General features: G+C 36.8%; 1 protein-coding gene across 1 annotated transcript in view; it reads left to right on the top strand.

The window, feature by feature from the left end:
• The window catches only part of WWOX (WW domain containing oxidoreductase), a 1,184,703-nt gene that overhangs the window by 360,295 nt on the left and 807,025 nt on the right, over positions 1-17,383 (top strand). The window lies entirely within an intron of this gene.

Raw genomic sequence — 17,383 nt, forward strand, 5'->3', positions numbered from 1 at the left:
GTTATATGGTATGAGATATTGGCTTAAACCTAATTTCTGCCAAATAGCTTTTGAGTTTTTTTCAGTAGTTCTTTTCAAATGGAAAGTTTTTTCCTCTAATTAAATTGTGTTCTCGGTTTTATTATGCACGGCGTTAGTAAAGTTATTTCTGAATTTTCTTCATCTTATATGTTCTTTCAACTAGTACCATGTAATTTTGACGGTTGCTGCTTTCTATTATAATCTTATACTTTGTGCAAAATCAAAGTGCTACTCCTTTATTTCTAATATTTTTATTATCTCCTTTAGATTTTCTCCATTTTCTTCCACCAAATGTATTTCATTATTTTTTCTATATTTAAAAATTCAGTTTCATATATAACACTTCATAAATTAGAAATAGATAGTGGGAATAGAAAATTATTTTATATAAAATTTGATTTAAATGCACAATTCCCATGTCAGGTGACATATAAGGTACATCTCCCAAAGGGAACATTGTTACAGGAGAGTTTTCTAAAGCCCGTTTCTCTAATTGTAGCTTACTAAGTACTTCTTGTTTTTCAACAGCCCCTGTCCTAGTTACTTTTTTTGGTACCATCCCATACATTGTTCCTCCTCTGCCTTCTGCCTGCTAAAATCCTTTCCTATTGAGTTCTTAGTATGTCCCTTAAAGACAGCCTTCCATTTCTCTTAAATCTTATCTTATCTCTATCCTTTTCCCATTACCCCCCCAAGAAAGAAGTACATCTTTTTTTGTGAAAATTTCAGATCATTTCAGATCATGTTTCCATAGTGATATGATTTTTAAAATACCAATAAATTTTCTTTTAATATCTCTCCTCAACTATACTATGAAACAAGGATTTATCTAAAATAAATATTTTGTCAGTGTTGCTATATGTTCATAAACTCAAAGCAAATCACCCTCTCCTATACATGCAAATTGAAGATAAAAGCTAATCATTGGAGTGTTGTGGTTACAACACATTAGAAATGAAGAATTACATAGGGAAAGTGGTATAAAGGATATCATCAGAGCAGTGACAGAAAAAATGACTTGGCAATCACATAGTAAGAAACAGAATTAACTGATAGATACCCCTCTCTTTCAATTGTATCTATAAAATATCGAAAGAACTGGAAGGAAAGTAGAATGTTGGAGCAACCTCTCCTCTCCCTCAGTGGAAGATTTATGGGAGGGCATGTTAAAGAGATATGTAAGATAAGCAAGTATTGACAGTTTGCTATGAGATTATATGTCTGGTATAAGTTATTTTTGCAATTTGCTTAAATTTACTGAATTTACTGAAATTAGTGATAGGTAGTATTTCATTCTTTCAATTGTGTTTTCTCTTTCTTTAGAAAATAACATTTGAGGGGGCAGCTGGGTAGCTCAGTGGAGTGAGAGTCAGGCCTAGAGACAGGAGGTCCTAGGTTCAAATCTGGCCTCAGACACTTCCCAGCTGTGTGACCCTGGGGAAGTCACTTGACCCCCATTGCCCACCCTTACCACTCTTCCACCTATGAGGCAATACACCGAAATTAAGGGTTTAAAAAAAAAAGAAAATAACATTTGATACATGTATTCATTAACGTTTTATACCATCTTTTAAGTATTTTATTTCTATTTTCATTATTTTGACTTCTTTAGGAAATAATTAGTTCCTATGGTTAAATGAAAATATATTTGAATATTTCACTAGTATGTTAGAATATCACATATTTTTCATTTCATATTAGAGACCACAATTCTAACAACATTTTTTACACTGCAAGGTATGCTCATACAGTTTTATGTATATGTCCAGATGGCTTTTCTAACTGTAACTCATAGGAAAATGTGAATAGATAGTTATCTCTAGAAGTTTACTCATCCCTCTTCAAAGTAGAGTTTGATGACATCCCAGAGAAGAGCCCTTGAAGGGTCCATGAAACCAGTCACTCTGCTCTTAGAGAAGATATATTAGGCTAGATTCACATTCTCTAAACATTGCTAGTTTAGGGGAGATGATTTCATTTTTAGGCTCAAACAATTTTCTTTGATATTCTCTCTTAAAAAGGAAAAGATACAGCCTAAATCTGAAGGTTCATCCCTTACCAGTTATACTAGTTACGCAAAAAATTGTTACAAATAGTTAATAAGGAATCAACACATTTATTAAGATAGCAAACTAACATCAGGTTATTTATGACTACAAGTATAATACATGACAAATGTGACTTTAAAATGCATAATTATGTGAGATAATACTCTCAGTGAATGAGTTCACCCACTGATTCACCCATTTATCTCAGCTCAGCAGAAAGATAGATTCCTCAGTCTCTCCCACCTGAAAATTCCCTGAAATTACATGTAAAGGGGAAAACTACAAATCAGGGCTATGTTGTGGAATTGACTTTCCACTAATTTTCTGCCTTCCAATGTCTATTATATTATTCTTCTGGTTTCTCCCAAAAGATAGTCTGGAAAAAAAAATTTATCTTCTTCCAAAGTGTGATGCAAAATGAAGGCGTTTCTTTTCCCATATTCTTACCTACCCTTAGAAGAATATAAGAAATGGCGTCATCATCCTTTCCACCAATGAGGAGCGTCTTATGCAAATAATCTCCCCCCACCCCCTCCAGTTATGTTCCTCCCATTAGGCAGAGCTTCAGTAGGGGCAAGTTCCAGACCTGTAGGCTCTGTGGTATAAACAGTGTCATGAACACTTGAAATCAACCAGGGGGATTTAAACCGAAATAAAGCAAACGTGCATTAACAGTACATGCCACTGACGATGCCGCTCACTCATGTGCCTTGTAAAGTACTATAGTGACCGCACTGAGCAGAGCGGAGCCGCGAGGAGCCGCGCGAGTGGCTGCAGGGACAATGCCGAATAACTAGAAGCATTCGGGTTTCTAAGATGGTTTTAGAGGTTATTTACTTAGGCAGGGTTTTGAGGTTGGCAAAGACTTTATATACGTCCTGTCATTTGCTCTTCACAATCACCCCATGAGGTGAATGAGAACTATTATCTCCCCATTTTACAGATAAGGAAACCGAGGCTGACAGACCAAGTGATTTGTCCAGAGTCACACAGCTAGTAAGTGCCTGAGACAGAATTTGAACTCAGACCTTCCAGTTCCAAATCTCACACTGATACCACTTAGCTTCCCAGTGCAAATCAATTCACAGATATTTCAGTAGCATGAACACAACCCACCACAATTTTGTTGTTGTTTAGTCATTTCAGTCGTGTAAGCCATCCACTAAAATCAAGGGTTTTGGCTTTGCCTAAGCTACCTCAAATAGTCCTTCAAAGCCGCCATGTAAACAGGACCCTTAATGATTTAGCTGATTGTTCTGATTTTTTTTCCTCTTGGAGGCAAAAATGGATATTTTAGCTATAACACACATCATTCATTTTTGTTCCTAAATAAGAAAGGGCATAAATATTGTGTAAAAGCCACTTGTCGTAGGAAATGCAGTTCAACTGGCATAGTCCATCAGCATTCAGGACACCAAACCTTCCCGTTTGTATCTGAATGGGACGTTCAGGGGTAGGCAGATGCAATTACTTGGTGTCATATGCACAGTTAATTTCCATTCTTCTTTGGAGAGTGTCGTGGGGTATGTAATTGCTTTGGATAGTTAGGTATGTAAGTAATGTAGTGTATCCTGCTGGGCGTGGGATCCAGTTAGTATTAATACCAAGGGAAGCCTATTGCTGCCTCAGGAGTCAAGCCCCAGACTGAATCTCATTCTCTTTAAATCAGAGGAAGGGATTTCCTGTTACTCTGGGAGAATGACTTCCATTTGGATGATGCATGCTATAGAAAATACTCTCTATCGGGGAGCTTTGCAGAAAGACTTGTTATAATGGGGGGTAATCAGACCGATAATAGGGGAGCTGATGGTACCAGTAAGTCTCCTAGACCAGGGAGCCTACAACTACAGTATTTGTTGATTTGAGACAGCCAGGGATGTGTGGGCCTGAGCCGAGCTGTTCAGTCAGTCTCCCTGCTGTCTGTAGACTCCTTTAAGGTGAGGAGTGAGGAGCCTCTCCCTGCTGATGAGAAACCAGAAACCAACAGGAAGTGAAGCCATCTCACTTCCTGAAAAGAATGGATGCCTGGTCTAACCCCTTCTGGAGACAAGTGGTAGCTATCCTCCTTTTCCTCAGTTCCTTAGCCCTGGTTGATGTTATAAATGAACTATGGAAACTCTCAGAACCAGGCAAGGGGTTTATTTAAAACACAAGGGTAAACTGGGGAAAGAGGGTTAGGGTCTGGAGAAGCTGGTGCTATGGGTGAATGGCCAGTGCTGGCAGAGGTCCTCAGAAGGTAGGATCAGGCTGAGGGAACCAACCCCTCAGCCAGGGATAAATCCCACTGCCCTGATGTAGAGTGGTCTACCAGCTTGACAAAAGAGGGTAATGATTTGGTTTAGGGGTGTCCCTGGCTAGGCTAACTTAACTAATTCCTGCCCACGTTCCATAACCCAACCTCCCTTCCCCTCCTGGGGTCCCAAGGGGAAGTCCAGGGGGTAGCTGGATGTCTGGGTGAGGTCAAGGAAATCAGAACCCCCAGGTTGGTTCTCCAGGGGTATTTATAGTCTCAGCTCCATCAGTCAGGTCTTGAGACTGGCACTAGCTGGGTCAAAGTTCCATTCCCCTAACCGCCAGGATTGCCTAGGGTAATTTTGCAACTGCAAGAGATCTTGCATCATTCCTGCATTACAGAGTAACTTTGCAGAAAGAGTATCGAGCCTGGATTCAGGTTCTGGAATTGTGGAGAGAATGCTGAACTTGGAGTCAGTCCATCCTTGTATGGCTTTGGAAGACTTACTTCCTATTTTCCCCTATATTTTCTTCATTTGTTCATGCAAATAATAAAATTCATTGCATACCTTGTAGGATTCCTGGACTTTATATATAATAGGGTAAAGGAAAGGAGTAAATTATATGAGATATGTATAAATATGTTATATATAAAAACTTTTTGCAAAGTGAAAAATTATATATATGTCACCTCTTTTTCATTATAAGTATTAGTGTTTTAAAATTGTTAGTAAGGCCATATTTGGGTGGATGAAATGTATATATATATATACATATACATATATATATATATATATTTGGTCAGACCTTTTTCTTTATAAATTAAAATATTTTTACATTTATAATACAGATCAAATTTTCTTAGCATCAAAGAGATAAGTAATATTGAGAAGTTTTCTATATTGGCTACCAGACAATCTTAGCAAAAAAATAAACCAAATATAAACCATAATTGGCTCAGTTACCAACATTTTTCATTTTCTTTTTAAGCTTGTGTTTCTGCTACAGTTATAACATGGCAGACAATAAAGAGGAGACAGTTTCATTTAGTAGGTCCATCATGTTGGGTTAGAGTTGAAGGTAATTTTGATTGTCTTCACTTAAAAAGTGGCAGAGTGAGGTAGGAGCAGAATTTCTCAGGGCCCATCCATTGTTGGCTATTCCACTTTTTCTTGGGACCTTCCTCCCTGTCTCTGGTACTAGACTAGTTTTTGCTTAAAAAATCTGAGAAAGATCCTAGTATATTAAATAGAGTATTTTGGTTACGAAGATAGGAAGACCTGTGCTCAGATTCCACCTCAGACACAGGCTTTTTTGAACCTGAGTAAGTCATTTAACCTCTCTCAGCCTTGATTTTCCCTGTCTTTAAGAGTAGACTTGAACTAAATATCTTCTCACTCTACATGGGTAGTCTCACAGTCCTCCAATCAATCAGCCACTATTGATTTATTGCTTCTTTTGTGCTAGGCATTGTTAGATGCTGAGGAGAGAACTGCAATGGATGAATGAAACAATCCTTATTCACAAGAAGCTTACCTTCTATTGAGAGAAACAACAAACTCTTGCACACGCACACACATATCTACACACACACACATACAGATATACATATATACATACTTGTTTTGTGTGTTTATACTATATATATGTATTATATATAAGTAATATGTGTGTGTGTATACGTATTAAGTAGATTGCTAGGGAAAGCACCAGTGGTTGAGGTGATTAGGAAAGCCTTCTTGTAAAAGTTGATTCTTAGACTTTCCTGAAGGAAGAGGAGGATTCTCTGAGGCAGGTGAAGACAACCTCTATTCTAGTCATGGAGATCAGCCACCCAAAGGCATAGAGGTGGGAGATGGAATGTTGTGCAGGAGAAATTGAGAGAAACCATCTTTGATTTCCACTTGGCCTAGGGGACTAAGGCTCAAGGGATTAACTTGGCTTCCCTGTCACCTAAGGACATACAAGATAGCCAGCCTATGAGGTCAGTCACCCTTGGACTCGCTGGGTGTACCAGTGTTGTGCCCTTCTTGACCACATCCTGTTGAACACATTGGACCAGGGGAGGAGGGTTGATGGGCAAGTCTTCTGAAACAATGCGAGTTATCCTTGTTGAATATTCTGTCATTATCCTTACTGAATAGCCTTCTTCTACAACCAAGTAAACTTTGTTACCTGTTAGATGACCCAAGAGATTTTTATTCCTTTCTACCCTCAGGCTGTCAGACAAGGCCTAGCCTGCAACATTTCGATGTCAAAGGCAGCACTAGATTTAAATTGTGTTTAATTCTCATATTATGGTCAAAGTTGGGATAAGGGTGATGCAGATGTATATAATCTCAGGTTAACCATTTCTCTGTTTATTGTTGACTGTCTAGGGAAGTTAACTTTCCAGCATAAGGTAAATGAAATAACTTGAAACAGACCTCTTGGGTTTTAAAGACACTGTTTCAAAGGCACAGAGGCAGCTGTTGTATTTGAAAAGTATTGTATCTGGCCCAGAAATTTTCCTGGAAAATGTTTTAAGTCCTATTGAGATCAGGGACTTAAGGAGAAAAATGTGAATGGGAGAGATTACTTGTAACTTTCCTCGGTAGCAATAAAGTTTTGGGTTTGGCCTATTTCTACTTCCACAAGTGGAGTCAGAGGGTGGGTAGACTTTCTCCACTGAGGAACGTTGTAGGTTATAAGGAAAAATTAAAAAATATGACTCATGCAAATAATGGTTATTGAAGAAAGGTAGAGAGGTACAAGCTAGAGTTTCTCTTTGCAGCATAGTCCAATGGTTTGGGAGTGATTATAGAGGACTTAGTGTTGCAAAGTCACTTAAATCAACCAGTTCTAGATAGGGGCTGCTCTTTGCCCCTATTTGTGTAGCTGAGACATGGAACTGTACATTGACAAACCCTGGATGATATGTTCCCATTGCATCATGTTTCCTCATTAGAGTCTGCCAGGTAAGGCCTGAAATTCCTAAAAAGAGATTAGTTTGGTAGACTGGATCTGTGCTTCCCTTTAATGACCAGCAATACCCTATGGCCAGCTTTCTGGGAGGAGTCCCTCTAGTTTAGTGCCAGCTTTAGTTATGGGCCTTCTCTGCCAGATCATCAAAAAGGCATAATCAGACTAGCTGAGGAAATTCAAGGCTACCATTGGGGCACTTTTTAAAAATTATAATACAAGTTTTATTTTAACTTACAATACCACCACCACCTACAACAAAACCAAAATAATCAGAAACAAAATAATTTCTACCATGGCTATCTAGACAAAAATGACTATTGTTATAAATAGATGCTCTGGAAATAATGGGTATAGTATCTCTTTTCCTTCTCCTAGGAGGTAGAAAGTGATGATAACTGTCTCAGGTGTGGCTGCTGAAAACACGGGTTTGATAAGGAGGAAATTGATTATTAACTTTTGCAGGTGCTGGCAAAACTGTCCGACCAGTCATCACCAGAATGCATTCATCTCCATCTAAATCTAAGGCATCCCCTAAAAATTTCTGCTCCCGCTTGAATAGAAGTAGCATCTAGGCTGTCAAATCATTGTGTTCACTGGGTCACACCAGTTCCCAAGGGGATTTTAGAGGGCAGATAGATGAATGAATGATCATTATAACCTCTGTGTAGGTCACTGTGGGTAGGACCAAATGAGCATCTTTGGAGCCATAGGAACCAAGCAATATGATTAACATATTGGATCCTAGGGGAAGTAAAAGATATTCCCTTCTGGGGGACAGAGATAAAGGAGGCTACAATATATTGCCAAATCCCTTTACAGCAACCCTGTGTGACTAGTGAATAAGTGGGTAGTTAACTTACTATGGAATACAGGTTACTGAATAAAGTTGCTATTCCCATTGCTCTAACTATTTAGCCTGGAAATCCAGGAAGTCCAGCTTTCTACTATCTCTAGGGAATATGGGATTGTTGACTTCATTAATGCCCTTTTCTCTATTTCTGTGGTTGAGACTAGAAGGAACAATTTACTTTTACCTTGGAAGGAGTGCAGGTTCCTTTCCCAATTCCTACCTCATGTTCCTTTGTATTACTACAATCTGTGGAGCAGACTTCTGAAATCACTTTTGTTTCCTAAGGGCATTGATCTTTTTTACTATATTGATGACATAATATTAACCAGTTTGGATGAGGCCACAGTGAAAGGGATTGAATGGTGGTCCACATGAGGGATAATGAATGGGAGATCAACTCTAATAAAATCTAGATTCTAGTATGCTTAGCCGAGTCTAGCAGAAAATATAGTGTGAAGAAAATTGAGATAATTCTAGAGAAAAATCCATAGCAAATCACTACCCTCATTTTCCCTAATTCAAAAATGAAATTCAGAGGACACTCATACCTGAGTGGCATGGGTCTGACTGAATAGTTTGTGGCCTGGAAAGAATAGAATTGTATAGAATTCTTCCCCTTTAGATTCAGGATCAACTGAGGAATATTTCTAGTGCCTTCTGTTAAATACAATGCTTTGTGAATCATGTCAATATCCATGAGAACCATTTTATACCTTCTGATGAACTATACAAACAAATTGAAACCATTACAAGAGTAATATTTATTGGGGAGTGAACCCATTGCCAGTTTGCATCAGGAGGCTGTGCTACCATTCTTAGCTGAGTATCAAACAGCACAAAGGGACTTCCAGAAGTCTTTGAACTCTGAGTGGAAACAAGCTAGGAAAGGGGTAAGCCACAGTGCAGAGGCAGCCCATTCTAGTGCCACAATTGGAGAAGGGCCAGCACAACACCCTGTTAACCATTACTATTGCCATTAAACAAAGACAAAGACACAATTTCTAGGTGATAGTTATCAAAGACATGGCAGGAAATAGAGCCAACTCAGGAGAAAGATACCTGTATTTTAAGAGGACATCCACTCCCTGACAAAGTATGGTTAAGACTTGTCAAGGCCACATCTTAGGACAGAGCCTTTAGTTGGAAACTGTTCAAGGAGAGAGACAGAAAAGGAACTAAGGCCAAAGACTGGCTTGAGCCACCTGGAATATGAGGCAGAAGCTAGAGATCACTGGAGAAGATGACTCTTTGTATTAGAAGCAGCAACTACCCAGACTACAGAGGGAAAGGATAAAGCAGGGCTTGACATCTCATCCAATAGAATGTGAAGGAGTAGGATCTCAAACAAAGAATTCCAATCCAAAAACTAAGGTTGGATATATAACTAAACAGAAGAAAATATTAGAATACAATAAATAAATAAAAAAGATTATTAAAAATAGAAGAAAATGAAGAATATTTATTTTCAAAAACAATTTACTAAGAAACACATCAAAGTGATATAATTTAAGAATAATTTTATTTCTTGAAAACCAAGAAATTAAAAAAATGAAGACACTATATTTTTTGAGTCATCTGCTTAATGGAAATTGTGGAGCTGATGAAGTCATCAAGTGAAAAAGTAGAGAGGGAGAAGACAAGAGGTCTCAAGATGGAGCCTTTGGGAAACCCCACAGTTAGCAGGTGTGAAAAGCCTACAAAGAAGACAGTGTCAGAGAAGTCAAACTGGAGAGGTAGTAGTAAGGTGGTTGTACAAGAGGTTGTGAAAGAGGTGTCTAGAGAGAAGGAAATGAATAAATATTTCCTCAAATTCTATTTTAGGAGAGATATTCATGAATTCTATTTTCTTCTGCTCAAAACATACATACTCTTCAAAATAGCAGAGACTCCAACCTCTAAAAATGGTTTTTAAAAATACTTTCAATAATTGTAGGGGTATCTTCTTTAGAATCACAGTGGGTTTTTTTTTGTTAGTTATTTTCAATCATGTTCAACTCTTTATGGTTTGATTTGGAGTTTTCTTGGCAGAGATACTGGAGTGGTTTGCCATTTTCTTCTTCAGCTCATTTTACATAAAATGAACAGGGGCAAAAAAAGGTTAAGCGACTTGTTCAGAGTCGCACAGTGTCAGAAGGTAGATTTGAACTCTGGTCTTCCAGACTCTATGCCTTGTCTATCCACTAAACCACTTCATTGCCTTGTACAGAGGCACAGGAATCATATATTTACTTCTTCCCCATAGACTAAATTTTAAAATGATCACATGTATAGTGGTTTTCAAAGTCTAACAATTCTAATCATACCTATTCTGAGATGTGTGAAAATTGTTTGTTTCTTTCCAAAGCCATTCTTTGTTTAAATGCAAATATAAAATGAAAGTAAATGAAGTGTAACACTGGGGGTGGACATTTATTCCATATAGATAAAAGTTGAGACTATATAGCAATTCCCAAATGATGTTAGAATTTTTACCAAAAAAATCATAGCAAGAATACTGACTCTTACTGATCTCCCACTCCTAAGGTATATCAGTAGCTTGAATCCAAATGTTTGCCCTGATATTATGTGGTCTTTAGAATTCTGATTTATTTCAGGTCAGTAGAAAGCATTTTGTTTTTAGTGGTCCTGATAACATTTCTCAACATAGTGGTTTAATTCTACTTGTGTTTTCTTTTCTCTGATCTAAACCAAGAACTCTTAAAGGTCTTTCCTCTTTATGATGTAGAAATTCTACGAAAAATAATATACATGCTAGGTTCTGTTTTAGAAACAATGATGAAATTTCATTTTCAGTGTTGTCAAGGGGAAATAGAAATCTTTGCTTTTGTTCTGTGTTTTTAAAGCTAATATTTACTTAAAATAAAATATATAAATACACATGTACATATATGTTTATGCAACCAATATTTACATATCTGTATATACACATATGTCTTTGTATATGAGTGTGTATCAATCAATCAATCAATCAATCAATCAATACTTTAGTTCCTATTATATGCCAGACACTGTGCTAAGTGATGAGAATGCAAAAAGGGGCAAAATAGAGCCTCTGTCCTCAAGGCTTTAGAATCTAAGTTGGGGGGAGCGATGAAAACAATTATATACAAATCAAGTTATGTACAGGATGAAATGAAATAATTAACAGAAGAAAGACACTATAATTAAAAGAGTTTGAGGAAGGTTTCTTATAGAAAATGAGATTTTTAGTTGAGACATAAAAGAAAGTAAATATATATCTCTGTATATGTATATGTATGCACACATTTTAATAGATTAGTAACTATAAATCTGTGCTACAATACTTTTTGGAAAGCTTATTATCTGAGTGAAAAGCCACATTCTGAATCTGGTTCTCCATCTTTAAAGAAGAAAATATTGATATTTGCATTACCTTCCTCACAGAGTGGCTAGGGAACAAGGACGATGTAACTCTCATTGTGCTATATGACTCTTTTGAAAATCAATTGAAGGTCTGGCAAGTTCTACCAGTTTTAAAAAGCCCTGGTGACTGCCTTGAGACTAATGCTTTGGCACAGCGGAAGAGCCCAGGATTGGGAGTTAGGAACAATAATAATATTAATAATAATAATATTAATAATAATATGATGATGATAATTAGCATTTATATAGTATCTCGAATGTGCTAGGCACTGTGCTAAGTACTTTGCTCATTTTATCCCATTTGATCCTCAACAATTGTGGGAAATAGGTGCTGTTATTATCTCCATTTTGCAGCTGAGGGAACAGAGGCAAAAAGAGGTTAAATGATTTGCTCAGATCACATAGGTAGTAAGTGTCTGAGTTCAGATTTGAACTTATATTTTCCTCATTATAGGCGCAACACTAATACTATCTACTTGTTTTCTTCAAACTGAGTAAGATATCACTTTGAATACTGCCTAACAAACTTAATTAAATTTGACTCTGAGCAAATCACTTAACACTATAAAGATGATATTAGAAAGTAGGTGTTGTTATATTCGTTTAGAGATAAGAAGTGAAGAAGCCAAGCCGGCTTGAGAAAGAATCCGAGTGTGAAGCAAGCTGAGAGAGCATCAGTTTCAGTGCTGACACTTGTAACTGTCATTCTGTGACAGTTACTCTTTCTGGGTGTGGCTCTAGCAGTTGGTCTCAGGCAGCTGGCGGAGTCACACACAGGGACTCTTTCAGAGCTAGAGGAGGTAACATCTTTGCTTTTCTCTCTGTCTGAGGGAAAGATCTGAAGGAGCTTAGTGTTTTTTTTTTCTTCCCCAACTTGGGAAACACTATTGACTATGTATTGCGGTTTTTATAAATTGTTTTAACTCTGAGAAGACCAAAGAAAAACCCGGTCTTTGGTTTGGACTCTGAGTCCTAACTTGATTCTTGTTGAGAGTCAACCAACTAGCCTTTGTTATTTTTATAACTAAGGTGAAGTTAAGAATTATAGGGATAATGTTATTAGTTTATTTAGAATAGTATAAATTTGGGTTAGTCAGATCAGGAAGGATTAGTATAGCCTGTGAAAACGGGAGAAGTGGTTCCTTGCAGAACCAGGGAGCTTGGATGGAGTTTAGAATCCCTTAGAATTAGATATCCTTTTATCTTTATATATTTCAATAAATATTATTTTTTATAACATGAGTCTTTTTAGTGTCCTTATGCCTAGTCCTGAAGGGAAGTTCATCTATGAGCTTCACTTCACTTATAACTGAAAATACTTTTGATTACATCTATAAAAAGTATCTAAACAGTTTTGAACCTGTATTTGCATAATTTTTGCCCACTTATTTTTGCAGTCTTTTTTTATTTTTATAACACTCTGCTTCAGTTTTCTCATCTGTAAAATGGGAATAATAATAGCATCTATATATCCCAGAGTTGTTATGAGAATAAAATGAAGTTATTTGCAAGAACCTGAAAAATAAAAGCACTTTATAAAAGCTAACTATTGTTATTATTGTTATTATTAATTTGAGACTAACCTAGCTACATTATGGAATGATTCATCTTGGCTACTAAGTAATGAATGTTTCTGGCCACAAATATTCACAGTAACAATTTTTTAAAAATATGTGGAGGTATAGTTTGTGTTAGCAAAAGGAAGCACCCTAGAATTGCAGATCCTTTAAGGTTGGGGGAAAAAAACCACATGTAAGTATAACTAAAGTCGAATTTGTCTGTGGAGCCACCAAACATTTTAACTCATTTACTCATGACTGTAAAAGTGATAATATTACTAAGACTAGGAAATTTGAGCCCAGACACTTTTGTCTAACTCTTACATATAGAAATTCATTTATTATTAGACTTTAAACTGTAGGGTGGGTCACAATATTTACATAATGTAGTGGCTAAAAACACCCAAGTTAGTCTTTGAAGTTGGATTGGCATAAAACCATATTTTTCTAATTTATTCTTTGATATATTGATGGATTCGCCATCACATTGATAAGAGCACCTTCTCTAATGATGAAGACTGAAATGTATTCATGCCTTGTTATTCTGTGTGACTTTTGCTCACATCCTCCAATAAAGCTTCCTGAATTCATCTATGCAATTAGAGACCTTCTTCTAGCTTTTGAAATTATATGATCATTCATAGAGAACATGGGCTGACCATGAGTAAATTTTTGTTCTTGATATGTGACCAACCCAATTCCACTTCTAGTTATTGATATTTCTGATAATATATTTTATGTCTTTTTTACTGGTGCAGTCTTAGGTTTACATATACTATTCCATTGTCTTTTGAGTAACCCATAGCTTTAATTCTTTAGGGTCTTTAAAAGGACTGATAGCCATTGAGCATAAAAAGTATAGTGTATAACAGATAACATTACATTACATTATCCATCCATTGATCACTAATATCACATGGCAGAAAAAAGGGAGATGCACTTAGAAACCACCAAAAGTACTTTTTACATCAGTGATGAATAAAGTCAAATTGGAAGAGGGATTCCTTATAAAACATGAAGTTCCCCGGTAGATCTTTTTTTTATGGAAGACATTGGCTGATTGCAACAAGTCCCAAAACATATATAGCCACCTAAATGCGACTTTTGATAATCACTCATATCACTCAAATGAATTTGACCTAACCATGATGGGAGAGGGTGGCAATTAGTTGACTAATTCATAATATCTATTGGGAAGATTGTGATATTCCATTAGATAGACAACCCAAAGAGATCATCCATCATTACATAGGTCTTGAGAGAAACACAGTGGATAGATAATAAGCTCAATCCAGAACTAAGTAGAAGTAAGAAAGCAAGCTAGATTTCTATTGGAAAATTGTACAGTGGTTTCAGAAAATCCCAACATTCTCCCTTAAACAAAGGCCCATCTTTTTAACATCAGTTCTGTACTTTAAAACAATGGAAGAATGTCCATGTATAGATTTGAAACAGTTTTCTAAAGCTATCTTATTGCTGCCTACCTGCTGGTGTTTGAATTTACTTTTAGTATCAAGTTTTGGTATCACACTTCTTCTCTTCTGAAAGTCATATAATGTTTCCCTTACTGTGCCCATAATAGCACCAATTCAGCAATTGAATTCAACAAATATTCTGTCATTAAGAGCAACTGGTCTGCTATTATTATTTCTGAGTTACTGATGCAGGTTGATGGAATATATTTGTGTGTCTGTCAAACTGCTCAATGGAGAGATTAATGACCTCATGTTGTCTTGTGAGCTCAATAAAGAGGCTTTATCCTGCCCACCCCACCTTCACAACTATTTGTGAAGAGGTTTTCTTTATTATATGTCTCAATGGTGACATATTTTTTTCTGTTAGAAATTGACAACTTTGATCATAGAGGTTATTTTGTGCAGTTCCTTCACATTAAAGATTAAAAAAAATGAGACTCAGAGTCTGAATGACTTGCCCAAAGTTCCTCATGCAATAAACACCAGAGAAAGAATTTGAACACAGGTCCCCCGACTCTAGAGCTTGTAGCCTTTCTATTGTACTGTCATAATTTCTAAGCAAAATGTAAAATGGTTTGAGAAAAAGTAAATCAAATAGAATTAGTTTACCTTTTATCATGCTTTATGTAGTCAATTTGGAGTATGTCACAATGTCAGCAGGCAGCACGAATCTCTTCATTTCCACTTACAGATGAGGAAACAGATGCAGACTTACCCATGTCTTGTAGTTATTGTTAAGTAACAAATCTGGTGTCCCAGATCTTCAGACTCCAAATTCAGTGCTTTTTTAAAAAGTAGGTCACATGGCATCCCAGGACTCAAATGTTATAAAGTGGTTTTTGGACCACCTTTTTCATTTAAACAGTGCAATTAATTTATAAAATTATGTCTTATATTTATCTGCATTTTATTACCCAGCTTGGATATAATTTCCATAAAACTGGGGGCACTGATTATCCTAAACTTTGTATTTCTCCTATTACTCAGTATAATACTGTGCACACTCAGGAAATGTTTATTGAATAAATGATTGGATAAATGAACAAATGGATGGATATATGAGTTGAAGCAATGGATAGCTTTGTTTTCAGAAAAAATGCATTAACTAAAGGGACAGGGTGACACCTACTTGAACTAAATTATTTTGTCGAGCATGCTGTTTATTTGACCTCTCCTCACTCAGGAAATAATTCTCACCCATCAGGGCCAACCCCTTTGGCACTTGGCTCAGTTCCTGTACAGCTGGCAGCACAGAGACCACACCACCACCACATGTGTCTTAATCCCCAATTCCCTAAACTCAGACTATACTCTGGCAAGGTTGTATTTCTTCATTAGCTATTCCCAGGGCCCAGGAAGTCCCAAAGGATGTCAGAGTACATTAATTTTTATCATAACATGGAATCTTTCAGGTCTGAATGGCAGCACACAGCTGTCAGGGGCTTTCTGAACTCGATTACAGCTCCATATATCTCTAGGCAAAACAGAGGAAAGAGTTGTCATTGGCAAGGGAAATGTACAAAATGCATGAGATGTTTTATTGTTTGAGTGACTTGACCATGCTCTTAAGCACAGTTCCCAAATAATTTTTCTATTGTCCATGATGGTTTCACCTCCCCACAATCGAGCAAGTTGCATTGCTAAGTCATATAGTGGTTTTTAAAAAAAGCATTCTTTACATAATGGTACTTAAATAATTGTGTAGTACTTATAGCTACCCCATAAATATGTACACAATAAGTGTTTCCGTGTATTTGGAGCAGAAGGCCTATATAGGTGGTATTGTAGCTCTTCATAAATAATGCTTTGTATTGCTTAATACTCTTTTATGTCGATGGTATATGATGTTAATTTGAAGGACCTGCTGATCCATTTCTGGGAAGGCTATTTGATTTCTCTTCGTTGTCTAACTATTTACTAAGTAAATCATTTTATTTAATGTATTTTATTTAGCAGAAAAGGAGTGGCAGAATCAGAATCTAAGGATGCTAGAGCTGGCAGAAACTTTTTAGTATTGAATATTGGAAGATGTTAATACATGGAATGTTGGAGTTGAAGTGGACTTTAGAAAATTGAATGTTTAAACATAAAACATTATGATAGAATAGATCACATCTTTAGTGTATTAAAGATACTAAGTGCTTTCCTCTGTATATATACTCTGGTGTTTCTATCTCAATACCCACTTGCACTAATGAGTTAAGTCCCCAGAGCATGACTATTGCATCCCCCAGGGCTCTAAGGATAGCCCTGAGGGTTTGGGGGTAGTGGTGATTTTTAGTGTGTTTCTTGCCACGATTATGAGTTGATTATTAATTAATCAGTCAGATGAGCAACATATTAGAAAGGAATATATACTAAGACAGTAAAAGGAAGACCTGTGTGGATAAAACACTAACCTCTTCCCCACCCACACCAAAGTCTGTTACACTTTTTCCCACCAAAGTCCCATATATAGTTCATGGAGAAAAAAGCTTTAATTTAGAGAATCCATGTGGCACAGTGGTCTATCACATCTCCTGGCTGCTGGAAGCCCATATGACCCCTTGGGAGGTATTCAAGGAGTTCTTTTGCTCAGGCCCGGATTGCATCTTTACTTGGCACCATGTGAAATCTACCTTCTCACATCATATTCAGCTTCTTTGATTTCTTTGATTGAAAATGTGAGGATGCCAATGGGAAGTACCAAATTCTAGTGCCTCTTTGAAATCTCTGGAGGGAAGAAGAAGGCGGGTGGAGGGGTAATAAAGTGCCTAGGTCCAAGTTTCTCCCACCCCTGACCATGACTCTAAATGAAGGGATGGTTTAATTCTTTGTATTTATATCCCTAGTGTCTAACATACACTCTGG

The sequence above is a fragment of the Gracilinanus agilis genome, chromosome 2, assembly GCF_016433145.1.
Source record: "Gracilinanus agilis isolate LMUSP501 chromosome 2, AgileGrace, whole genome shotgun sequence".
In the NCBI taxonomy this organism is placed as follows: domain Eukaryota; kingdom Metazoa; phylum Chordata; class Mammalia; order Didelphimorphia; family Didelphidae; genus Gracilinanus; species Gracilinanus agilis.